Here is a 27,824-nt window from a genome sequence, read left to right as displayed (position 1 = left end):
TAATCTCGACACAGGGAGAGCCGTCATGTCCGTCGTGCCTCGCGGAAGTCACGTGATGATGGAGAACTAGACCGCGACACAATACATCTTCCCCCTTAATAACAATAATAGCAGGGAGCAATTGCTGAAATGGATCAATGAGAGAAAGAGGAGAAATAGGAAGAAAGAGAGAGAAAGATAGAAAGAGAGAGAGAGAGAGAAGAGAGAGAGAGAGAGAGAGAGAAAGAGAATAAAACGTAGGCTCATAAGTGGAAGTCACTAAAACGTTTGGTGAGCTTCACAGTGCGGCCCATGCGGGTGTGCGTGACAGGTGCGCGGATCCCTCACTCTCCAGTTCTGTGGGATCCTGCAGCTCTCCTACTCTCTTCCCAGACTCTGTCTTGGTTCGTTGATGTCTCGTGTGAGGTACAAGGCTTGTCTGCATCCTGGCAGAACGGATTCTGGGCTTGTTGCGTGGTACCCTGATCTTCGTCGCTTTCCAGAGTGCCGGTGGTGTTTCCGTTGGAAATCTCCAGGAACTCCCTCACAGGTTCTGTGGTAGGTGCTTCTACTCCAGTGGTTCTTGGATTCTCTTCGAGATCGCTGGCAGAGGTAGCATTGCTGTCTGTGCCCCAATGATGGATCTAACTGCACTTAGCCATCCTGGATTATGACCACACCTTGCCGTCGCTCAGCAAAGCTGACCCAGTGTATACATCGATGACTTGTAGGGGGTTTGCTGAATTTGCTGTCACCCTTTTGTCCCGTTTGACTCTAACCTAGTTACCTTCTTTAAGCGAGACCTCTTGCACATTGTGTTTCATGTCATAATTGGCTTTGTATATGCATTGGGCTTTCTCTATGTTGCTCTGGACGATGGCTGGCTTGGCTTGGAGCTGCATGCTCATTCAGGTCTTATTGTCTCTGGTGAATGGCTCTCTGTCTCTCAAAATCTTAAATGGGCTGTAGCCTGTGAGGGTGGGAGGGATGCAGTAAGCCCACACTGTGCTTTTTACTTCAGTTTCCCAGTTCTTTCCTGCATTGATGGCTGCTTGGATCGAGCCCATGATCACCCGGTTCAAGCGTTCCACTTGCCCGTTGCCGGCCGGTTGGTAGACAGGGGTGTGTCTAATCTGGATCCTGTTGTGTTTGGTGAAACCTGTCCATTTGGCCGAGGTGACTGGGGCCCATTGTCACTGGTGATGGTTTTGGCAATGCCATCCCTCAGGAAGATGTTGTCAAGGAAGGTTATGACTGTATCCGAGTCCACCGAGTCACACACGTTGACCTCAGGCCACTTCGAGTAGCAGTCAACTAGGACGATGAGATGTTTAGGCGTGCCCCAGGAATCAAGGATGGGGCCTACAATGTCAATTAACAAGTCTTCCCAAGATTGTTGGAAATGTTGAATTCGCCCATGGGGGGTCTCAAGGTGATGAGCGTCTTATCAGCTCTGGCACAGTGTTTTCATACACGTACGAATCTCTCAACTTGATTGTCAATACCTGGCCACCAATATAGTAGTTTCATCTTTCTTTTGGTCTTGACAATGCCCAGGTGGTCTTCATGGGTGATGTGGAGTATGCGGTTGATTAGCATTTCTGGGGGCACCACTCTGTCCCCTCGCAGCAGAAATTCAGAGTCGTCGGAGATTGAAAGTTCATCCCGGACCTCCCCATATTTCTGGAAGTTGCCCCTCGTGTGCTTCTTCTCTGGCCAACCTTGAGTTACATACTGTTTGACTTGCGACAGTTCTGTGTCTTTCACATAAGCTTCTGCCCAGTCCTGGGCACTGATGGTGTGCTTGTGATCCGTTAGGAATGCCACGCTGTACTCGTCCCACTCCGAGTTCGCTACTGCCCCTTCCATGGCTGCGACCCCGCTGAGGAAGTCTAGGGATCTGGGATGTATTCCACATTGTACACAAAGTCTAGGATGCGCAATGTCATCTTCGCGATGTGTGGGGTGGCGGTTACATTGCAACTGGAGGTGAGGACTTTGACCAGAGGTTTTTGGCCCGTACGGAGTGTGAATCTCGACCCCCACAGATATTGGCGAAACTTTTCCATCGCCCAAATGGTCGCTAACATCTCCTTTTCAATCACGCTGTACCTCACTTCACTGGAGGTGAGGGAGCGTGAGACAAACGCTACTGCGGTCTTCGTGTCATCCACAGCTCTCTGGGTAAGGACCACTCCTAATCCTCTGTCACTGAAGTCTGTTTTCAGGACCCTCATATCTGTGTAGGGGAATCACCCCACATATTTCTCTTTTGATGGTGGAGAATTCCGCTTCTGATTTGGCGGACCAGTAGAAAGCTTTTTTGTCTTTCAGTAGTTGGCGTAAGTTGTGAGTTTTCGTTGTGAAGTTCTTGACAAACTTGCTATAGAATTCCGCCAGGCCCAGGAATGAGCGGATGTCTTGCTTGCTTTGTAGGGATGATGCAGACTTGATGGCTTCCACATTTGTTGCCTTTGGAAAGATGCCAGCATCGTTTATTTCATGTCCCAGGTGAGTCACTTTACATAGCCTGAACTTGCATTTGTCAAGTTAAGACGTTAGACCATTAGCTGCCAGCTTGCGCAGGATGGTGTGTAGGATGCAGTCATGGTTGGCCTTGGTCTTTCCCATGATGAGGATGTTGTCTTGGAAGTGGAGAACTCTGTGGACGTCTTTGAAGAGTGTGTGCATCAGTTTTTGGAAAACAGCCACGGCGGATATGAGACCCAAGGGCAACCGTCGGAACCTGTAACATCCAAGGGAGTAATGAAGGAGGTGAGTTTCCTGCACGTCGGGTGTAGCGACACTTGGTGATAGGCAGCTTTCAGGTCAATGGTGGAAAACCATTTGACCCCTTTGATTTGTGCTAGTAGATCGTTTATTTTGGGCAATGGGAATCTGTCGAGAAGGATGTTTTTATTGAGTTCACGGAGGTCAATGCATAGACGAATATTGCGGTTCTGTTTGCATGCCACAATTAGAGGCACAAGCCATTTGGCGCACTCTATTGGTTTTATGATGCTTTTGTCCAAAAGCCATTTCAGTTCTAGCTGTACTGCCTCTCTGCAGTTGAACGGGATGTTCCTAACCTTGTGGGAGACTGGCACAGCCCCTTCCTTGAGCATGATCTTGTGCACGAATGTGGACAGTTTACCAATGTTGCCGTGGGAAACTCCTCCTTTAACCCAGCTGGTGCGAATGGGTCATCCATTAAAAGTACTTGGATGTCGCTGCCTGGGTTGATTTGAATACCCAGCGCTCCCTGGTCTGCCCACCCCAGGACAGAAGGACCTTTCTGTGCGATGTATAACTTGGCTGTGGTGTGTCTGCCTTTGAACTCAAACGGGAGCTGCTGGAACCCTACCATGGGGATCCTCTCTCCTGTATACGTGACTGTGTGAATGTCTGTGGGAAGAAGATTGTGTCCTATCATGGGAGCAAAGTCTGCGTCCCAGATCTCCTTCTGGATGATCGTGTATGGGGAGCCGGAGTCCGCTACCATGTTGATTTGGACGCCTCCGATCAGCAGTGAACAAGAGGGTTTCCATTTGGGCGTACCGCCAACACCCAGGATTTGGTCTTCGATGCATAGGATGCACTCCTGGTTGGATTAGTCCGCGCGTCCTGGTAGTCAGAGTCTTGTTGTGTGTACTTGACGGTGGCGCTTATGGGCTTCTGTCTGCAGACTTTCGCGAAATGCCCCGTGAATCCGCAGAAGGAGCACTTGACTTGGAATGTCATGCACTTCCGATCATCTGCCATGTGAGAACAGCTGCTGCACCTGTGGCAGGTTCCTGGCTTATCCGCTGAAGTGCAGTCATGTCCCTGTGAGGGGAGCATGGGTTACCGGTTGGGCCCCAAGGCAGAAGGGGGAGAACATTTAGCTTGTGGGCCTATCTTGTCCTTCACCTGGCACACTCTGGGCTCCGGCACGGTTTCTTTCTTGGCGGCAAATGCACACCTTTTGGCTAACTCAGCCCTTTTGACTATTGCGATGACCTCCAGGAGGGACGCCTCTCTGTTAACCCACAACTTGTCTTGGACGCTTGAATGGGTAGTGTGCATTATGATTTGGTCTTTGATGAGGTCATCGTGCAGGGTGCCAAACTTGCAGTTGATGGCTAGTTTCTTAAGGGCTGCCACGTAGTCCTCCACTGTTTCAGACTCGGTTTGCTTGCGTTGGAAAAAATTGTACCGGTCGATTGCAGTGCAAATGACCGGTTGGTAGTGGCCGTCTAGGTCCTTGAGAGAATGTTGAAAGACATTCCCGTCTGTGGAAGCTCTTGGTTTCTTCACCATATTGACATAGACGCCAGGCCTTCCGGTCCCAAATTATGCAAGAGAATTTTCTTCCTGTGCTTACTGGAGAATTCTTCTTCTCCCTCGTCTTTCAGCGTGGATAGGTAGTTAAGGAAGTGCCCTTTCCAGTCAGCCCACTTCATGGCCGGTTACCCAGGTTTAGGGAGGAAGGGGACCGGGTTCATTAAGAAGAAGGTCTGGGCGCACATGACATGGGCAGCGTGGAAGGTGGGGCACCTTGCTTATGGGTACAGGCATGGCATGGCACTGTGTAGGGCGCTGCTGGTGCAGGTGTGGTGTGGCGCTGTACAGGGCACTGTCTTCTATCCTCGGAGATGGGTACCGGGGTGTCAGAAGAGGATGCTGGCGGCAGGGTACTCACAGGAGCTGCTGGTCATTGGTAGATGATGGAGCAGGAATGCGGGCGCGCCTTGCGCCGGGCGGCATGTTGCCGTTGGAGCTAAGCCGGGAAGAAGGGGAGAAATCCCTGGCGTGGCCCACCTGCTGAGGGCACATGGTGAAGCACCCTGTCTTCCAGCCTCACTGGTGGCCGCTGCAGCTGGAGGACTGCAGAAGGACCGAGACGTGTGCCGAGATGCACGCTGATGCCCCTGGAAGGTGAAAGGCCTCTCAACAGCAGGCCGGGAGATGGGAGTATCCCACTGTGTAAGACCCGGATCTCCCTAAAGAATTATCGGCGGGGGTAATCAGCGGGTTCTCTGCATCATCGCCACTGTGGAATATAGAGGTTTCAGCCCCTCTCAATAACGAAGACCAAATCCTGGGTTGCAGTGCTGCTTATTTATTTCAGTAACTGTATCACATGTAATCTCCACACAGGGAGAGCCGTCTTGTCTGTCGCGCCGCTGTCTTAGAATGGCCGTCCCCCACGTCACGTCACTCCCGGCTTGCCTCGCGGGAGTCACGTGACGACGGAGGACTAGACCGCGACACGACAGAGGCCAACATACAACATTAAAATGATAAATAATAATACAACAGGAAAATCAAATACCTACAATAGTTATAAGCTGTGGACCGCAAAACTAGTGTTGGCTAGTTCTACAATGAAAAGAAGGAGAATAATGTATAACTAGTAATAATCGGCTACTGATAAACCTCCTGGGGCACACCACAGCAGCCTCAATTCAAATTTCTACTGTAAATCCTGTGACACCTTGAAATAATCACTATACAAATTGTCGCTAATCACAGATGAACATGTATTTTGGTCCTCAACCACTGTATACATTGCTTGTAGGATGCTTGGATGATAAATAAAACACCAAAAGCAGTATAGATTTGCCTTCAAATACTATAATACATTTCCTGTACATATTTCTATATTTATGTTTAATGAAGTCCTGAAAGGTTTGTAAAGGTAGTATTACTTCTAACTATTTAAGACTAGTAGTCGTGAGTGAACTAGAATTTGGACATAAACAATACTTGTTGGGATAGGAATACCCTCTGCCTGGCAACAGGCATATACGCTTGTTTGGCCCTGGCATCATACTATTTAAACACAAAACAAAGAGGCCTAGGCCGATCCCTGGTAATGTGTGCTCTAGAACCAAGCTGTCACTGACATCCACGACAGCTTCAACACCACGACCACCCCGACTACGCCAGACTCCACCTCCCCTGTGAACACCACCAGCGCCAACCTCCTGACCTACTGGTCCAATGTCAATGACGACGAGACACGCAAGGTCATGAACTCCATCCACTCAAGATCTCCATCTGACCCGTGCCCACACCACGTATTCAACAAAGCAGATCCAGACTTTGCACCCCAACTACGGAAGGTCATCAACATCTCCTTCGAAACAGCGACATTCCTGGAAAACTGGAAGCATGCCGAAATCAACACCGTCCTCAAGAAGCCCAAAGCAGACTCCAAGGACCTCAAGAACTTCCGGCCCATCTCCCTGCTCCCGTTCCTGGCAAAGGTCATCGAGAAAATTGTCAACATGCAACTGGCCTGTCACCTCGAAGACAACATCTTGGACCTGTCCCAGTCCGGATTTAGACGAAATCACAGCACCGAGACAGCCCTCATTGCCGCCACAGACGACATCAGGCTCCAACTAGACAACGGCAAAACGTCAGCCCTCATCCTCCTGGACCTGTCAGCCGCCTTCGACACGGCCTGCCTTCGCACTCTAAAAACACACCTCCTAGAAGCCGGAATCCAAGAGAAGGCGCTTGACTGGACCACGTCCTTCCTCTCCGGGAGAACCCATAGCGTCCGCCTCCCACCCTTCTGATCTGAAGCAACCGACATCATCTGCGGCGTCGCCCAGGGCTCATCCCTCAGCCCAAAGCTGTTCAATGTCTACATGGCCCCCCTCGCACAAGTGGCCTGCCATCACGACCTCAACATCATCTCCTACGCTGACAACACCCAGCTCATCCTTTCCCTCACCAAGGACCCACACACCGTCAAATCCAACCTCGACGAGGGAATGAAGGCCGTCAACGATTGGATGAGGAGCAGCCATCTGAAACTAAGCAGGTCAACGCCGTCTCCTCCTCCTGCTACAACACCCTCTGCATGCTTTGCAGGATCTACTACTGGATCCCGACCAAAACAAGAAGAACGGTGACAGAGGCCCTCGTCAGCAGCAGACTGGACTACAGCAACGTACTCTACGCAGGAATCCCAGCCAAACACCTACGATGTCTACAACGCATTCAAAACGCCTCCGCCCGACTGATCGTCAACGTCCCCCGCCGTAGCCACATCACCCCCACCTGAGAGACCTACACTGGCACCCCGTCGACAAGAGGATTACCTTCAAGCTCCTCACCCATGCACACAGAGCATTCCACAACGTCGGACCAGCCTACCTGAACAGCAGACTCAGCTTCCACACCCCCACCCTCCAGCTCCGCTCCGCCAGCCTCGCCCTTGCCGCTGTCCCCCGCATCCAAAGAACGACCTCCAGTGGCAGATCCTTCTCCTACCTCACCGCCAAGACCTGGAACACCCTCCCTACCCACGTACGGCAGACGCAAGACCTACTCGCCTTCAGAAGACTCCTCAAGACCTGGCTCTTCGAACAGTAGCAGAACCCCCCCCCCCCCCTCCCCTCAGTGCCTTGGGACCCTCACGGGTAAGTAGCGCACTTAACAAGTACTCTGATTGATTGATTGATTGTGGCTTGAAGGGGCACACAAGGCATACCCTCATAGTGATCTTAGATCCTATAGAACTTGGTTAAGTCACGTTAGTGACGTTAAGTGTTGGTTGCAGCATACCAAGTTTTTATGACTCAGTAGTGTGACTCAACCTTTTTCTCTTCCAGGGAGAACTTAGTCTATAGATGGTCTCTGAGTACTGGGACCAGTGTGATCCATGTTGGATGAAGTCCGATTAGCATGGCACAAAATGGAGGCAGGATACAACTTCCCCAGATAGTAAAGGTTTATTGACAGCATTCTTGTGGCTAGAAAATGGAGACATAGTCACTGAAGTGAAGAGGAATAGAGCCAGGACTCAATGAAATTCCATTACATTACATGAGTTCTTTGATAGCCAAGGACTGCTAATTAGTGCTTCCAGGACACTGCCATTTGACAGACGGTAGGGGTAAGGAGTAGGACTTCAGTTTCTGTGTATCAAGGTGAGGGTGTGTAAGGAAACAGACTTTTGTCTGGGTCCCCCCCCCACACTTTTTGCCCATTTGGACTATTACCTGCTAGTTTTTTTACTTTGAAATTGCACAAGGGCTGCTGTCCAGACCTCAGTGCCAGTGTTCTGACCCATTACAAAAGATATGTTCAATTGGACACACCAAATTGGCAAGGCCTGACTTACTCATAAGTCCCTAGTACATGGTGCCCAGGATACCGAGGGCATGCAGGGCATATTGTACACCCAGGACTGCAGCACTGTTTGTGCCACCCTGCATGTGACAGAGATAAAATGGACCTCAGCCTGTCACTGCAGACTGAAAGAGCAGTGTTTTAAGCTGCTAGTTCAACTTTACCATTACACCTAATGGCAAAGCCACCATTTTCCTTAAGGATATATGTAACTTTCCCCTAAGGATGGTGTATGGAGCCCTTTGGCAGGGAGCTATACATACCTAAGAAAGACATATGATTTTGAATATTTTTTAGCAACAACACTTCTAAATGATTGTTTTGCTGTTGAAAGGTTAGTAGCCCCATTGGCTAACACAGGTTTACCAGTTGGCAACACAGCCCGGCTAACTTCTGAATGGGACTGTCTAACAGAGTAAAGTAAGGTATCAGTTAATTGTGGCATTGACACAGGTTTCACCAGGGAGGAACTACCCAGGAGAGGACACTTAAAGGAGACTCTATAATCTGTATTCTTTTCTTCTCTGCTTTTATTCGTGGTACACAGAATCTTTAATACTTCTGTTATTTGGAGGGTGAGTCCTGGTTCAGGAGGTATTTCTGTCTTCACTGAGGAGTCTGATATATGCACCTGGGAAAACAGATCTCCGCAGTTTTCCCGGAAATTAAAGAACAAAACAAAATAAAAACTCAGGTTAGTATGGGGGACCAAGGAATCCTTAGATTCAGGTAGGGGTTTTGAGGGATTATCACCAATTGCCACCACCTTGTGCAGCCCAGATTGGGTTTCGGTATAAAGACAGTGTCCTCCCTTTATGAAGTTCCCTTCTCTGCCCAGTGCCCGGAAAAGGCCCGCAGCCGTAACTGTACCTTGTCCAGCCACACTCCTCCTGGAGAGTGGCGGGCAATGCGTTGTCTCATTGGCCTCCTGACATCTCCTTGTCCTCTGGAATGTTGGTTTGGTTTTCCTTTTCCACAGGGGTCCAGGGACTCATCCACAGGATCTGCTTGGGCTCCGTTTCTTCGCGTCCTCCGGTGGTCGCGTTTGCTTCCTCCCTCCGAAGCGCAATCTTCTCCTCCTTGCTTATGCAGCTTTCTTTTGATAGGGCTGTTGGGGAAGACGTCATCTGGTACGTCATGCAGAGTTCCTCCCCGAGGACGCTTAGCAAAGAATCAAAGGGACACTCCGAAGCCTGTGTATGGAGTAACATTATTTCAGTCCCATCGCTTATCGTGGAGTAGGGCATTATCTCTCCTAGTCCATCCTCAGCCCCACAACTGACAATAAATCCAACCTGATGCCAGGCCAGATTTAAAGTCACAATAAAAGTTAAGCAACTTTTAAAAAGTTGCCTACTCTTCCATTCAGCTAGTCCAGTGGCCTCACAAAGTCACTGGCACTTAGATAGATTTCTGACCTTTTGGGGAGATGTGTGAACAGCTCCCAGTTTCATTAACAAATGCAGTTGCCGCAGAGTGAGGTTTCACCTCCTCTCCAAGGATAGCCACTGAGGGTGTTGGCCCAAAGGCTGGCTTCAAAGGTAAAGCCGCCTTTGAAGGGCTGCTTGTGACAACATCCCTGAGCTGAATATTTTTTTTTCCTGCAGACAATTAAATGTTAAAGCCTCTGAAGGGAAACCTGTGTCCAAACCAGCTTTAGTGTGGGCATGTAACCCACTGGTAGCTCCAACTCAAGGGTGGGCTTACCTGGTCCAGACAACCAGAGAAGGGTTGTGCTATCTTAAAAGGGGCAAGACTGGGGCACTGTGGGATAGTCAGATGCACCACATCACAGGATCTTCATCACTGGAGAGGTAGGGGCCCAGCAGCCCATTGGCTAGTGACTGTGTAGTTCCATCAGGGTCATTCCTGTGATAAATAAGGCAACTTTGGCACCCTGCCCCTCAGTTCACACTAGAGAGAAGACTAAAGAAGGACTGCCTTGCAGCCTTTTACTTGCACAAAGAGATGCTGCACAATTGTGAAGACTGCACCTGCTGGAATTTTAGGCTAGCGAGACTGAGATTGTTCCTGTGGCTCCTGACAAGGGGAAAAGTTGATTTCCTGCCTTCGCCAACAGCAATAAGTCCAAGGATCAGACGGCTTATCTCCTGGAACCATCTCCAAGGACACAAGAGCTGAAAATTCCCTAAAAAATGTAAGTGGTAGCCCCTGCGGAAGCTGTACCACTACAGATATACCCGGACACACGAGAGACAAATACAAGATAGCCAAAAGTTACACCCAAGTCTGCTGGATTCGGAGTGTTAGCTGTGATCGGATTAATTGCACCCACAAGACAATAGCCCCCACCAATGATTTTTGCTGTGACTTCAGTGTCACCAGAATGGTTGCCCATCTGCAGCTGGACTTCGACCAAAGAGGATGTCATGGGACCCCAAGTGCTGTGGTGAAAGTCACCTCAACACACCCATGGACTGAGAATCAACTGAACTTCACTCTCATCTACTGCAAGGCATCTGAATCATCTTTTGAGCATCCTTTGCCTGCATCCCTCCGCATCAGGACTGCCTCCATTGAAGTCAATGGCATTTCCCCTGTAAAGTTTAGGACTTGCTTTAAAAATGCTCTTGAGGCCAGGTAACTGCCCAAAGTATCCATACTAGACTGCTAGAAGGCTGTCCTGTTTGAATTGGTTGCCAAACCCAGGTTGGAGTTCACCTAACTAGTTATTTCAAACTTTTCAAAAGTTTGCAAAGTTCTTGTTGACCAATGTTTGTTTTAGGTTGCATTAACAAGTACTTATTATTTTAAGAATTTGCATCTCTGGAAATGTCTGCTGAATTTTGATGATCTAAAAATTCATAGAAATATGCTCTATGTTTATAGATAGTTGTGGTTTCTCGTTCCTGATGTGTGATTCGTTAGTCAGTTGTTTGATGATGTTAAATGTTTCACAGTAAGGGGCTCATTACATCTAATGATACATTGCAATGTGAGTTAACATTCTACTTACTATGAAAAAAATCATCTTGACACAAAGGTATACAGGTGTGATTTGTGTTAGTTGTCAATGAGTGACAGGTGAGGGTTGAAGTTGAAAATGATAATACATGGATAGCTCGGGTACAGCACACAATGGTGGGATTCCACAGTCCAACAGTACACTCCCATCCTTGTTGCAATGTGGGATCGGATTTACAACAAAGTCAATGCTCGGTGTGACACTGGTGACATCAACGTCGGCTCGGAGAACTGGTAGGGCACGGTGCTTTGCCACGTGATCCTCCCTGGAACTTTTTCGGATGCCCCTATGCCGTTTGGCCTGGGAGGAACCTGCTGTATGCTCGGAGGTGTCTGAGGATTCGCTGTGATGTGACTCACCCCTCCCTATGGCCGCTGCTGAGGTGTTGTGACTATCATCCGGCTGGCCACGGAGGGGGTGGCCAGCTATTTGTGCTGCATGCTTGTTCCTCAGGACACCCACAAGATGGCCCATGTACTCAGCAATTTGTCCCAAACGAGAGTCCATGGACGTCAGCAGCAGGCGGAATTCAGCCAGTTCATCAAAGATCTGGCCCATCTGTCCCTGGTACTGCTGGTATGCCCCAAGGACACTTTGCACTGTGGCCTGGGCCTCTGTCTCATTGTCCTCCTGTGACTGTCCCCCAGTTGTCCTCCCACATGCTCTGCTGCCACGGACCTGGTGGCGCCTGGCGCTGCTGCCGCACACTGTCTCCAGCAACCCGAGGCTGCCTGGTGGTATTGACTACAACTGGCACAGGGACAGTGTGGGAGGCAGCGGTGGTGATGGTGGAGGTGGCTGCCACAAAGGTCAGTGTGGCAGGGGTCAGCGTTGTTTTTGCAGCTGTTGTGGGAGTGGCGGTGGTGGTGGTGGTGGGGACAGTGAGGGCCAGAGACTGCGCTTGCCTGGGCACTCTGGAGGGGCCAGGTCGGTCCTCCTCATCCATAAAAAACAGGGAGTTTGCATCTGTGGATTCAACTTCTTGGGTGGGAGACTGACTGGCCTCATCCATAGCACAGGCACCTGCTGCTGCTCGAGAGTCACCTTTTGAACAGAGGTTGGAATGTCAGTATGTTAAGTAGACAGAACAACTTGTTCATATTTGGCACATTTCGATTGAGACAACATGACTTTTCATCTTGGTATTATTTGTCATTCATGACAATTGGTCAGTATTGGAACATGATGTGGAGGTAAATACATTGCTCATCAGTGATGTGACATGGCTGTAGCAACAATTTCATATGTACCAATATGGTATTTCCAAGTACATTTCCTCTGGTACCAACTTGTTGATCATCCACTTCTGTTCATTCTAGGATATTTGTCAATTTGCTATGACTGTTAGTCTACTATGCCGCAACATCCTGATTTCTGTTGTGCTTTTTGTACTGTCCTTGTGTGGTTTGTGATGTTTGACTGAGTCTACATGCATGTTTTGTGTTAATGTGATCCTGTATGCTTTGGGATAATGGTACTTGCACATTGAGTTTTCACACTGCATTCTTGGGTTGTGCTTTGCAGTTACATGTGACTTCATCAATGACACTGTGATTCATGTAAACTATCAATGGTATTTTCTGTGTGTGCACTGGCTGCAACTTATGCAACTTGACAGAGTTGGCTCACAAGTGCTGGATGTGGTGGTCAGATAGCTCCCTGCTGTTTGAGAGGGAAGACAGAGGGCCTTGAGGGAGTTGTGGCCTTGCTGCCTGGTCCGGACAACTCCCTCCCGAGTAAGACGGCTACCTACCTGTTAAGTGAAGCACAGGAAGGAAATGCTAGCCTTATGAGACATCCATGTTGACATGGTGCATTGTACATGAGTTTGATTTTGTCTGGCAATTGAGGCTCAATTGTTGTGCACAACAGTACATTACAGTAGGATGTGATCATTCTGTTTGTACTTACCAGCCTTCACTCCCCTCTCAATTCCTGTGAGACTCTCGGGATGCAGTATGGCAAGCACCTTCTCCTCCCATTCAGTGAAGGTTAGTGGTGGTATGGGAGGGTCGCCACCAGTTCTTTGGGCCTCTTGTGATTCCTTTGTGCCCAATGCTTGAACCAGGCCTTCAGGTCGACCCACTGCCTTTTTATATCAAGCAGTGTGCGTAGGGTGGTCCCTACAGCATTGACTTTGTTGTAGATCTTTGTCCACATCTGGGGTTTGGGCACAAGTGGGGTGTGTTGGACCAGGTTTCCGTACAAATGCAGTTCTACCCTTATTATCTGGTCTACCATCACTTTCAAATCAGTGTCTGTGAATTTGGGTATTTTCTGTTTGGCCATGGTGCAAAGGTGAGAAGAGTGCAGGGTGCAGGGGGTGGTGGAGTTATGTGATGTGTGTCCGGTGTGTGGGTGGAAAGTGGTGTTGTGTGGAGATGAGTGTATATGATGTTGCGCTTTGTGCGCAAATGGTGTCCTGTCTCTCTGTGTCAGCTTCTGGTGTGCAAAGGATGCTGGTCCAGGAAGCGGTTGGTTTTATGGTCTGGTATGTGGGTGTGTCCACATGTGTGATGTCCTCCAGGTGTTTCTTCCATGCTGGGCATGGCATACATTGAAAATGGACAATTGGGGTGTATCATTGTCATGTGTGTGATGTGATTGAGTGCAGTGTTGAGTGCAGGCACGCTTTGTGTATTGCTGATCAGTATGTTACTACCGCCATTCATTTGGTCAATGCGCGAGCAAGCAAATCAGAACGCAATGCTCCGTCCTCCAGCCCTGCGTTTCATCGTAAATGGCCATGCAGTTATTCTACGGCAGGAGCAGCCTTTTTAGTCCATTGAACTGTTTTCTCCATCCACCGCAGTCGGATTTACATCTTTTCCAACCATGCCTGACGGTCTTTTGTGAGTTCTGTCTGCCGTGGTAGGTTTTTCCGTGCTTTGCATCATAATTTCACCGACGGAGATGCGGGTGGATTTTTTCTGCGAGCATGACGGACGGAAGCCCTTTCCGTCCGGCATTGTAATGGGCTCCTAAGTTCCTTTGCCAAGCCTTATTTTGGTCCTGGACTGCTTGTTATACTATATCAATTTTTGGAACAATTGATCTAGTTTTTTAAAATATGACCTGTTTATTGCAATCGGGAGAGTGATCAATGAAAATAACACCAGAGGAAGTATTTAAATGTTAATCAAGGTCTCTTTGCCTAATATGGATAAAGGGGGAGAGCCCCATCTGTCTAAGAGTCTTTAAATCTTTTGATAAGTTGCTTTGAAATTGAAATCAAATAAATGTGAACAATTATTAGTTACGTAAATACCTAGATACCTAATCGAATGCTGAGGTGAGTATTTATATTGAAGATCTTGAGGAAGATCAATAGGGGATGAATTAAAGAGAACAATCTCAATTTTGGTTGGATTTACCTTGTTCCCCCTACCCCTGTGAATTCCTTACTGACATTCAACATGTTCTGATTATTCGCCATGTCAGGTTTTAGATAGAATATAACGTCATCAGTGGTGGTGTAATTGTTGCGTCATTACACATTCTAATTTGCTAATGGCTCAATAAAAAGTGTAAACAGTACTGGAAACAGGTGCCCAGGTTGAATTCGACTGTGCCTACAGCTTTTGTGGTAACAATCACTGAGAAGACAATGCCCCCCCCAGTTGACCAGGTCTAATGCTTTTCTGGCATCCATCATTAAAATTACAGCCTTGTCCTTATTACATGAGAAATAATTGATGGCTTGAATTATATAACTGGTGTTGGCCGTTATCTGCTTGCCTGTGAGCACAATTGAGTAGGGTAACAATAAACATATGTTATTCAACATCAAGATGCCCATGGATGAATGTACACTTTAGAAATACACATGCTATGCTTGGCAAAAAGCCTCTCCTGTTCCTATGTATTAAGCTGGTGGCTAATGGAGTTATAAAGTTCACATTTTCATAAATAATTTATAATACCCATTCAAGAGGCTTATTGGTCTACAGGATCTAACATTGGTGGCACTTTTGTCTTTTTTGCGGAAGCTCACAATTATTGACTGCTCGAAGGATTGGGGAATAGCCTTTCCCACCCTAAACTAGTTAAACTGACTAACTAAGAAAGGTATCAAATCCTTTGGAAAAAGTTTGAGGTCTTCAGTAGGAATACCATTACTGCCACAGGCCTTATAATTTGGCATTCTTTTAAGGTCACATATTGTCTCAGAAACCTGTATTTCTTCTTAAATTAACTTCCTCTGTTTGGTTGACACTTTTGGCAATGTAAGAGTCTGAAAGGAACTGCTCTAATTTAGATCGTGGAATATCCTCCATTTAATCATCGATGTTACAGTAATGTTGTATAAAGACCTCAGTGGTCTTGTTGCTTTAATTTCTGAAAGATAAGTATCTGGATTTTCCATTGTTTCTATTGTCGGTTTATTTTTTCTTTGCCTGGTGGACCATGCATGAAATTTACTGATATGCTGGCTTTCCTTGTAGATTTTTTGTTGGTATGCCTGATGACTACTGATGGCTTCAATTAAGAAAAAATCTCACAACTCATTTTAACTCTAGCAAGTGCCTCTTTGCTCGTATGGGTATTACCCATGGACATGCCTGTATTTACAGCACTATCCACTGCTGCTTGTAGTGAGCGGGCTTGAATGTTATATTCTTTGTTTTTATGAGTCTGGTAGGCAATGACAAGCCACGTATAATGGCCTTTAAGGCCTCCCATACCATGATGTCATAGGCTGTACCTTAGTTATTCTTAAAGTACTCATAAATAAATGAACTAGTATTTTCTAGGCAAATGGAGTCCAAAAACAGAGCACAGCTTAATTGCCATCTGAGTTGCTCTTTTTACTGGGCATTTAACTGTAATTGGATCGAAGCTATGGAGTAACTGGAAAATGCATTAGCCCAAATGATAGTTGCTTGATATTGATTCCACCGAGTTATAAGAAAAAAATCTATTTGAGAGGCCGAGTTGAATTGTAGTGAAAAGCAGGTATAATGTTTAAACTGTGGATGCTCCACGTGATGAGGGCCAATCAAAGAGAAATTGAGCATTAGAGCAATAAGGATTTTAAGTGTACGAGACTTTAAATGTTGTTTCTCCCTGTTAGAAGTATATAGACCAACATCCTGAATAAATTTAAAATTGGCCACCCAGATCATTGGGCCATCCACAGCCATTGTTATATTATAAAGTTGCAGAAGAGGTTCTATATTGTCACTAATAGGGCAGTAATAATTTATCAAATTTAACAGATTTCACATAACGGACACCTTTATCTACCACCATTGCCCTTTATCATCCCTAACGTGTCACATATTAGCAAGTCAATTGTATTAGATAGGAACATTACTATCCTCTAACTGCCGCCAATCCTGATGCTTAAAATGAGCCAGAGTAGTTCTTGGTAATTAAAAGCTTAGGAGAATTGTCCTTGATGTGGGTCTCTTAAGGGAAAATCACTTGTGGCTTAAATGTTGACAGCCAGCTCATCGTGGCGTAGTATTTGCGCCTATTTAAAAAATCCTACATTCAATGACAGTGACTTTAGAATGTTATGGGATTCTCTGCGCAGGCGCAGCCTTTTCAACATGGAGTTTGTGTCACTTTTGGGCCCAAATATGAGCTAATAACAAAGTCAAAGTAAAACATATTAAAATGCAAGAATAAATGAATGCACTGTATACCACTTATCTCTACTCTAGCCCCATTACTGTATTGTAACTATAACATTAATAGTTAAGCAGAACGAACAAAGTTTGTACAAGCAGCAGCATGTGCGTTAGTATGAGTAAGCATGCAGCAGCCATCTTGTCACTAGTGCGCAGAAGCAAGAAATTCCCACCAAGCGAAATATACGTCACACCACGTAGATGTGGCAGACGCATGCGCCGTGAAGTTCCCGCGTTCTCAGCGGCCATTTTAGGACACTCGAGTCACTGTTAGTAAAAGCACATAGGAAAGCTTCCCCTAGATACTAAATATGTTGTGTAATGCAAATATTAGTAGACAAAACATGTTGATTAACTAGTTACAAGTTATTTTGAGAGGACTGAGTCCAAACAAGTTTCTGAACATATGAAACCTTGCTCCATCAGTCTCATATTAGCGTCTTCACATCTGATGTCTCCCTAGAAAAGGAGGTCTATGCATAAGAGGGAAATTGGGCGGGAGGGAAATATCTCACAACTCAATAGGCGCAAATACTACGCCACGATGAGCTGGCTGTCAACATTTAAGCCACAAGTGATTTTCCCTTAAGAGACCCACATCAAGGACAATTCTCCTAAGCTTTTAATTACCAAGAACTACTCTGGCTCATTTTAAGCATCAGGATTGGCGGCAGTTAGAGGATAGTAATGTTCCTATCTAATACAATTGACTTGCTAATATGTGACGCGTTAGGGATGATAAAGGGCAATGGTGGTAGATAAAGGTGTCCGTTATGTGAAATCTGTTAAATTTGATAAATTATTACTGCCCTATTAGTGACAATATAGAACCTCTTCTGCAACTTTATAATATAACAATGGCTGTGGATGGCCCAATGATCTGGGTGGCCAATTTTAAATTTATTCAGGATGTTGGTCTATATACTACTAACAGGGAGAAACAACATTTAAAGTCTCATACACTTAAAATCCTTATTGCTCTAATGCTCAATTTCTCTTTGATTGGCCCTCATCACGTGGAGCATCCACAGTTTAAACATTATACCTGCTTTTCACTACAAATTTTTGCTTTGAGCCGCATATCGGAGGCTGCGGTTTGGAACTGGTCCGGACCCGATATGCAGCTCGAAGCATTGCGGCTTAAGTGACTTTCACCTTGCTCTAGGGCCCACGAGGGTAAGAAATGGAAGTTTCAAAGGATGAAGTGCGAGAAACCTGCTAAGGTGATAATTTTATCCTGGCAGGCAAGAGACTATCTCTCCCACAATGCACCGTAAAGCCAAAAGAACCCACCAAGGGCGGCGACATTAATGAACTGAAAAAAAGAAGGCCAGAATTTTCCTCTGCGTTCATTTTTACTGTTGACCTCTGATGAAAGGCAGGATTCTTGAAACACGTCAGGTCTGAACGAATAACAGAGGAGCAAGTGTGCGAGTCACTGCCTAAGAGAAAACCGCATGATGCAGTCCATCAAGAGTGCACGTTTCAAAAGCTTGGGCAGTTGGTTGAAAATATATATATAATGACAGACTCAAAGGTAGCAAAGTTTTCACAAATGTTTAAGGTTTTATTCTCTAAGAAATTTAAAACAACATACTGTGGTTCATTTCTGATATTTATAAAATACGTAATTTAACATTTGCTGACTATGTTTAAAATAATGTTGAATACTGAGAAACTGTAATGAATAAAGAAAAAATCAAGAAAACAGGGCTTAAAAAAACCAACTCAAATCAAATTTGTTTATTTATGATAACGGAACTCAGTTGAGGTCCACATAAAAATTCAATAAAGAATAAACAACAAATTTCATAAGAATACAAGAAAGAAGTTTTACAGAATATTCAGTTATCAATATAATGTTAAAAAACATTTAAAAAAGTTAAACAATTTGAAACAAAACATTTCGTTTGGAGGATTAAGCATTGCTTCAATAAAATCATAAGCAGTAAAAATACCCAATTGGAGGCACATAGGTCTCAACCATTTGCGTCTAAATGCCATAAGAGCCGGACAAACAAAGACAACATGGTACAAATCCTGGGAATTACAATTACAGAAATTACAAATATCTGAACCACCATGCCATTTGGACAGAAGACAGTTCAGAGGAAGTAAGTTATACCTTAACAAAAGGATAAATCGCCTAACTCCATGGGGGAGGTTCCAACATATGTATGGTTGGGGGGTTTTTATTTCACAGAATTTACCAATGGAGAACATTCTGCTCGCAGTTTTACTTGACCCACTATCAACTCTAAAGCTGAACTCCCAAGAGGCAGATTTTAAGGATAACTTTAGTTGGGCAGCAGTTTGTAAAAATAGGTTTTGTTCATCTAGCTGTAGTAGGGTAACAGCCTGTCGGAAATTCCTTACAATAGAGGAATAAGCATTAAAGGAACCCAACAGCTCACTTTTTATTAGATATCTCAATGTGCCAGGCGCTCCTCCAGCAATATTGAAAACCCAACATACCACACTCGCAGCTGCCTGAGCCCGAGAGCTGCGCAGACCAAATTCTCGTCTTAACGAAGACGTAGAATTTGCAGTATTTACAGAAGCTAAATTACATTATATTTTTCCTTCGGTAGAATCCAAAAATTTCCAACATACCATATCCACTATTTCTAGTCCGTAGATTAGGGATGCGGGGATTTTTGCTTGGAAAACCTCGAGCAGTATGGAAAAATGCCTTCTACCTGTTGATTTGTAAAAGGAAATAAGGCTCTTCCCTTGAGCAAGGGCTTTTCTGCTATTGTTCTCAGTGTGGGTTTTTTCGCTTAAATTGCTCATGACAATCTTTCCAAGAAAGGGATATGATTTCACTACTTCTAATCTTTCACCCCCAATGGACCAATAATAATTTTCATATTTGGGTTTTCTCCTTCCATGGAAGCACATAATTTTACTCTTTAAAATATTTATTTTCAAAAAGTGAGCCTCAGCATAGGAGGACAGAGCTTGTAAACGGTCATTCAAACCTTTTGGGGTGAGGTCCAGAATTAAAATGTCATCTGCGTACATTAAGCACGCTATTGGAGTTCTCCCCAAAATAGGTGCAATTCCGTTACTAGATGATAATATAGCCTTAGGGAGGTCAGCAATATATAGAGAGAACAACAGGGGAGCCAATAGGCAGCCCTGTTTTAGTCCATTATTTGTGGGTATAACCCTGGACAGTCCTCTCTCACCACCCATTAAAACTCTACACCAAGTGTCTGTGTGTAGTGCAATGACTAACTTCAATAAACTAGGGGGCATCTCTAGTTTAATTAACTTACTCCACAGCAAGGGTCTATCTACCTTATCAAAAGCTGTAGAGAAGTCAATAAAGGCCCCATATACACCCCCTCTACGAACTGTAACATATTTTTCCACCAGGATTTGAAGGGCAGTAAGATTGTCCAGGGTACCATGTTGTTTCCTAAAGCCAGTCTGTTCTAGCGGAAGTATTGCAGACGCTGATACCCAGTCATTTAAAGAGTTCAATAAACATTTAGCAAAAACTTTGCCTATGGCATCTATGAGGGCTATTTGTCTATAGTTTTTGGGTAAATCTCTAGCCCCCTTTTTATAGAGAGGGATTAATAAACTCCCCTTCCAGGAATACGGACAGTGCCATTAATAAAGCAAGTTTTGAAGACTGGGTATAAAATTTTCCCCCACAACATACTATATGATTTTAACACTGAAATCGGAATTTCATCTGGGCCTAATGCACCAGAAGTGCGTAAAGCTTTAATTGCAGCAACTATCTCTAGTTCAGACGGAGGATCGTATGGAAATGAATCCTCCTGCAGCTTACCAAGGCCAAACTTCTCACCATTACTGCTATATAGTTGCTGTATAAAATCAACCCATGTCTGCTCATTAATAGATATCGGTGAGGGTCTAGATCTTACCCCACATCCTTCTCCAATTAATGACCAAAAGGTCTTGACCTGCCCACACTTAGATGCCTCGCGAAGTTTAATCCAGAGGGCATCTTCTTTCTCCGGTTTTAATCTCGCCTTTATCCTTTTTCTCCTTCTTTTCAAAAGGGATATTCTTTGACTACGTTCAGGTATAAAGGAAAGATACTGGGCCCTGACTAGTTTATTTATTTCTGTGTTTAAACGACGTAGATCAAAAGGGATTTTAGGAATTATCTTTCCTAGTGGAGGCTTTTGAACTTTAGATTTTAAAGTATGTAAAAGGGATGCAAAACAGAGTAGTTCTCTACCTTCCCAATGGATTATGTTCTTTGCTGTATGTTCTAATATATTGGACAAACTTCTAATAGACCCTGAATTCCAATAACATTTCCTTTTTTTTATTATTAAGGTTCAATAAGTCATCTCCAATATTCCATAAATCTCTTTGTGGTGAGATTGCATTTAATTTTGCGAGCAGAACATTATGATCACTAAGATCAGTGACAAGTACAGAAAAATCCTTTAAAAAGCCAAAAAAGGTACTATCAACTATCATATAGTCTAGGATTGAACCACCCTTCCCTAACTTATGAGTAAAGTGAGCGGGACTATCCGAAGGGAGCCTTCCATTGATTATGATACAGTCTGCTTCTGCTAGACTCTCCAAGATTAATTTCCCCTTTTATTTGTTTTAATATTCTCCGGTAATATGGCTTTAGGTATCATGAATGTCTCCTCTTTTACCTTATTCCTAAATAATTCCAGGGCACTATTAGATATTTTACCATTTAGATCACCTAATAATAAAATATGAGGGGGGGGAAATAGATTCCTGAAGATTTAAAATAAAAGAACAAATCATCTTAATACCAGGATTATAATTTATATCTGGAGGTAAGTAAGCATTAATTATTACCAGTGATTTCTGAGGGACATCTTTAGCAAAATTTATTAAGGTTATTGCCTGAAATAATTTATTTGCATCAATATAGTGGGTATAATTCCATTTAACTTTGTTTGTCAAAAGACAGGCTAACCCTCCCTTTGCACGTCCTCTCGTAGAGGGAGTAGCATTACTCTCCAATATATAATAATCTTTTACAGCCGGGAAATTCCCTACCAACCACGTTTCTTGCAAACAGATAATGTCTGCTTTTAGAGAGTGCAAGTATGACAGGTTTTCTGTGCTCTGGATTAGTCCAGCAGTGTTCCACAATATTATTTTTAAGTTATCGCTAAAATTCTGAATTCATTTTAGGTACAAAACCAGATTTATCTGATAAAACAGCGGGCAACCAACTCCACTCCAAATCGGCATCCTTTACCCTAGTTTGTTAAATGGGTAGCGGATTATTTACTATCACCTGTCGCTCATTTTTTGATATCCGTATTTTTAACTCTTCGGTCACTGTAGAGGAACCATCTAAAGGACCAGATTTTATACCCTGATAAGGTAACATTTTTTGGAATGTATAACTTTCTATTTTGACCGGAATAAAAGGATCAACATCGATTCCTCTTATTTGAAGTTCTTCCGCCCATTGTAGGACGTGATTTGTTACCAGTTTTGAGTGAAATTTTACCCGTGATTTCATTCCATTTTCTAAATTTATTAATGTTATTATATCTAGATCTGCAGATTGAATCAATTTTAAGCTCTCTATTTCGTGAAAGCAATTAACGAAAGCAGATCTATTTAAGATAAGGTCTGGGTCAAAAATAGGTATAAAATCAAGGAAGAGGGTATCCACATTTTTTCAAGTCTTAGGCACTGTCTTAGCTGCATATTCAGTTGCAACTACGTCTGAAAAAGAACTAACCAGGGGGTTAAGGGTTGATTTTGGTTTAGGATCTATAATTAATGTAGATTTTTGGTCCTTCACCAATTTTATCTGCTCATCTAGATGCTGTTGATTTATGTGAGGTATAGGTTCTTGTTGTATGTCTGTAGAGATCATCTTTATAGTTCCCACTGGCTCATGAGACAGGTTAGAGTCGAAATCTACAGGATTAGAAATATCCGACGAAGGTTCTTGTTCACAATTAAAAATTATTTTCCTTTGCCTTTTTTAATAAAATCTACGATTTGGTTTTCTTTTTTTACATCGTTGTTTTTTGGATAGTGTTATTTCCGTTTTTTTCTCCTTTAATGGAGAGATTTTATCCGAGACAACAGGGAGGGTTGAAGTTTCTTTATTAAATTGTGGAATGAAAATGGGGAAGATAGAGGGTGGAGTATTAGTCAAATTATTCTCCTTTGGTGGAAGGGTCTCAATTTCCTGGTTAATGAAAGCTACGCAGTTACCATTAATTGGATTCTCATTCCTATATACGGTAGATTCAGAAGTAACTGCAGTATAAGTGTTAGTTTTAACCAGGGGATCTAACGGTAAAGGGACCTCAGGGGATGTTTTTATTTTTACTTCCCCATTTCCTTCTACATCTAGGTTGGGTGGAGTGATAATTTTTTGATGAGTAACATCTTCTGATCCTGTTTTATTATTCAGCAGTGCCTTTAAAATCAGGGTTACTGTATCAGATACATTATCAGATCCATTAACTAATCTTTCCAGTAGTTGTAGAATAGATGAAATGAGACGTTCTAGAGAAGCTAAGGAATTAGATATTACATTATCTTCACATATGTAGGAATTTAGGGGATCTTTGTTGTGAATGTTAGTAGAATTAGAGAATAGGTTCATTTCAGGGGTGGAAAACTCAGAGTTTTTTGAAGGGGTACTGCTATAAAGATGTAATCTAGGAGTAGTTACAAGATCCTGTGTGATAATAAAGTTCTGTGTTTTAATTAATCCTTTCTGAGACTCTAGGTTTATATCAGGAAGAGTGAAATCCTCTGGGAGAATATCTTCTGGGAGAATATGCAGGGATGAAGAAGTACCAGAATGAATTCTTTGATCTACTGTAGAAGAAGAAGGAGGGTTATGTACTAGAGCCGCAACAGGGATAACAGAAATGCTACCCAGATCTGCAGCATTTATAGCTTTTTCTTGGGTTTCAAAAAGATTGTCAGAGTCTCTCTCTTGGTTTTTATTGGATATAACATCTAAAGGGGATAGAACACTAATGCCTGAATGGGTACCTTCATTTTTAGTAGCAGGGGGGTCTCGCTCATTTTCTTTACAGTTGATGTTAATAGTTTCAGTCAGGGGCCCTCTCTGTCTACTTTATCCTTACCCTTATCCCATAAAGAGTATAGTTGACATTTACTTTTTAGTTGGAGAGCTGAACCAGCTTTATTTCGCAGAGGATTAGATTTAGTTTTGGAACAAGCTCTACCAACTAAAACTCTTCCTGATCTCAATTTCTTAGTAGTCATGTTAATTAGGGAAACAATATACGATGAAACCTAAAATTAAAAGAAATATTTCATAATAAAAGATAACACAATATATACCGCTACTTAGCAATACAGATAAAACACTCTATTAGTCTAAACAACATGCAAACTAAAGGGGGGTGGCCCAGCCCGGCCTCAATCGGTCTCTGTCGGTCGCAGTCGGTCCCGCCCTTGTCCCGGGCTTCTCCCGGCGCGCTCCCGCGCTGCGGGGGTACAATCGTTAATATATGCCTAAGAGGAAGGGGGCGTGTCCAACAGGGAGAGCGTCACCAGGTGTTTGCAGTAAGGTGAATAGCAGGGACTCTTGGGAAATGGAGTCCTGCTACAAGTGCGCTCGCAGCCCTGTCCTTAAGATTCCCTCGGTTCTGCTCCAACACCCACAAACAGCAAGGCACTGCGTAGCGGGACCCGCGAAGCGGGTCCGGCAACGAGCTGCGGTTTAAAGTGCTGAGAGCGGCAAGATGGTTCAGGAGACGCAGACCGGGTCCAACGGCGTCAGAGTGTCACATCCAGCAAAACAGCAGCCAGGAAAAGCAATCCACGATAGATCCGTGTCCAAAAGCTTTTAATGAGAGGAAGGGGGCGTGTCCAACAGGGAGAGCGTCACCAGGTGTTTGCAGTAAGGTGAATAGCAGGGACTCTTGGGAAATGGAGTCCTGCTACAAGTGCGCTCGCAGCCCTGTCCTTAAGATTCCCTCGGTTCTGCTTCAACACCCACAAACAGCACGGCACCGCGTAGCGGTTTAAAGTGCTGAGAGCGGCAAGATGGTTCAGGAGACGCAGACCGGGTCCAACGGCGTCAGAGTGTCACATCCAGCAAAACAGAAGCCAGGAAAAGCAATCCACGATAGATCCGTGTCCAAAAGCTTTTAATGAGAGGAAGGGGGCGTGTCCAACAGGGAGAGCGTCACCAGGTGTTTGCAGTAAGGTGAATAGCAGGGACTCTTGGGAAATGGAGTCCTGCTACAAGTGCGCTCGCAGCCCTGTCCTTAAGATTCCCTCGGTTCTGCTCCAACACCCACAAACAGCACGGCACCGCGTAGCGGGACCCGCGAAGCGGGTCCGGCAAGGAGCTGCGGTTTAAAGTGCTGAGAGCGGCAAGATGGTTCAGGAGACGCAGACCGGGTCCAACGGCGTCAGAGTGTCACATCCAGCAAAACAGCAGCCAGGAAAAGCAATCCCAACTCATATTGCATAGGGAACACCACAACCAACGGTCTCCCAAACAAATATACAGGTCGTACTGTAATCACTCTGAACATTGTAAGTGCCACATGAACACTGCAGTGGCAGTTGTGTGCTAAACAAATGCTAGATAACGCACCATAGCGGACCGACCTAGCATAGAATGAGTTTGGAGTAATTAGTGTCTCCTCAACTGTGCCCAGTATCATCACTCAATGAAGCCTGAAAGTTTCATTACACCTGCTACCTCGGTGATTTGAGACGTTGTCCAGTTTACATTTTCCAGCCTGTAGCATCCCCTCGCAGAAGTTTGGTATTGAGAGCCTTTTGGGGGCACGGGTTACTCTTTGTTTGTGGCATCATCTCAACGCTCTTGCTCAAGTCTGCTCCCCTGTCTTCTTTGAACTAAGGAATTTAGAGGAAGCTATGACAAAGGGCTACAAAACATTGTCCCAATCCATGAAATCCCTGCAGTCCCTGACACGGCGTTTTCAGGCTATTGATGTTAAAAGTAATGCTGCTTTCTAAAGCAAACTTCTGAGTGCAAGAATAGCATTTTTGTTTGTATGTTGACACCAGAGAGCAATGTCCTTTACTTTAACTGAGTTACTTTTCCTACGTCTAAAGAAAAGCCAGTTATGTTTAAAAGAAAAAGAACATTTAGTTTTATCTGCACATTAATTTTATTGCGTGTGAATACTATGCCATTGTCTCCTGGGTCCAAACCTACAATATTTTCATGAAAGAAGCCTTGACTGCACTCTTGAGCAACCATTGAAGGGTCAGTGGTACAAAAGAGGAACTTTGATATCCATTTGAAGTGCCAAAGTATGCATGGCCTTTGGACACCAGGTTAACAACAGTATTCAGCAAGGATACTGCTTAGTAACCATAAGAACTTGATTTGGATTGGGCTGCTAATCCCGTTTGAAGAAGAAACTCCAGTGTGTACCTTAAACGGGATTACAATGTGATCACGAATTGCTGATACAACTGGTAAAATTGTGCAGAAAGTGACATTAATTCCTCTTTCTGGGTGTGTTGCAACTTGGAATAGGGTGCAAAATATGAACCCACTTATTACCACACTCAACGGGAGAAATAATTAGCAGGCCACTATTTGAATCGGTGATTGTACATGATGTATAATCAAGGACTAAGAGTCCTAAGACCTGAAATAAGGCCTTACCCACATTGTTTTTAACTAATGCTGCCATTAGTACCACCAACAATAACAACATTCCATCGCCAACAATAACACCAATGTACCCATATTGTTTTTAACTGATACTGCCAATAATATCTCCAACGAAAAAACAATACCATCAACAACAGTAACAACAATATCACCACCACCAAGCCCTCAATACCTCCACCAACAACACTAAACCGAATAACAGCACCACTATTAATAGCACCACCACTACTACACAGGCACCAACACCTCACACAATCAATGCCATTCCAACTATACAGCCTACCGAAATAGAAATGCTTCCAGCATCAATACCACCACCATTATCATCACTATCATTAACACCATCACCAATACTAGCATCACCATCAATAACACCAACAGTGACATGGATAGCATCACCACTAGTCCCTCCACCAATTCCACTCCGTCAGCACGACTGACACACTACCAAGCGTCTGGCTTTAACATACCCATCTGATGGACATAACATTTCTGCATACCTTTGCTTGCATGCCTTGCTGGATTTGCTAATGCTTGTACTTCGTCTATTTTAAAGGATTTCCGTTTTCCAACAGACATGATGTTGTTTAACTTTCTACCAAAATTCCCTGTTTCCTCTTTACGCCTTTCTGCCATCCATGCTTTGCTTCTCAAAGATAGCAAGAATATTAGTAAACAACGTCCTAAAAGTAGATTAAAAAAAAGACTTAATGAAGAGAAAAGAAAAGAAAAGAGAGGGAAGGGGGGGGGGGTTACTGCGTTTTCTTCAGGTGCTCATCTAGTGGGCCCCACATGTGTGCTTTGGCGTTATGCTCCTTGAAGAAGTTGCCTGTGATGTTGTCTGCTCCTCTCAAGAAGGTGACCCAGTTGATCCATGTTTTAAAATTTGCTTTGGCAGTGTTCTTCCAGTTCGTCAGGATTATTTTTAGGGCTGCTGTGAGTAGCAGGTCCAGCAGGTCTCTTTCTTCTCTGTTATTTAGGTTTGCGGTTAGGTGTTCTGTTGCGAGGCTTGCATAGCTGATTGTTCGGTCTGCTTTGAGCATGTCGTTGAGGAATGCATTGATTTGCCCCCAGAACTTCTTGACTTTCACGCATTTGAAAATGAGGTGCTCGAGGGTGCCTTCCTCCTTTTGACAGTTCCAGCAGTTGCTTGATTCTGCAATGCCGACCTTGTGGAGCCTGGATGGGGTCCAGTAGGCTCTGTGGAGGAGCCAGTATTTCGTTTGTGCCAGTTGTGGGGTAACTTTGTTTGTTGTTGCCGAGCTCCACATTTTCGCCCGCTCTTTTTCATTTAGCTGTCTGCCTAGAAGTGTTTCCCATGAGCTTGTCGTTTTCTTGTTTTGCGACAGTGTGGATGGGCTGAGTAGCTTATAGATCTTTGCAGTTTGGTGACCTGCTCGGTTTATGGTTTGCATGTATTTGATGATGCCTGGTTCCT

This window comes from Lissotriton vulgaris, chromosome 12, assembly GCF_964263255.1.
Source record: "Lissotriton vulgaris chromosome 12, aLisVul1.2, whole genome shotgun sequence".
Lineage (NCBI taxonomy): Eukaryota > Metazoa > Chordata > Amphibia > Caudata > Salamandridae > Lissotriton > Lissotriton vulgaris.
The sequence above is the reverse complement of the archived record's forward strand: the minus strand, read 5'-3'. Positions refer to the sequence as shown.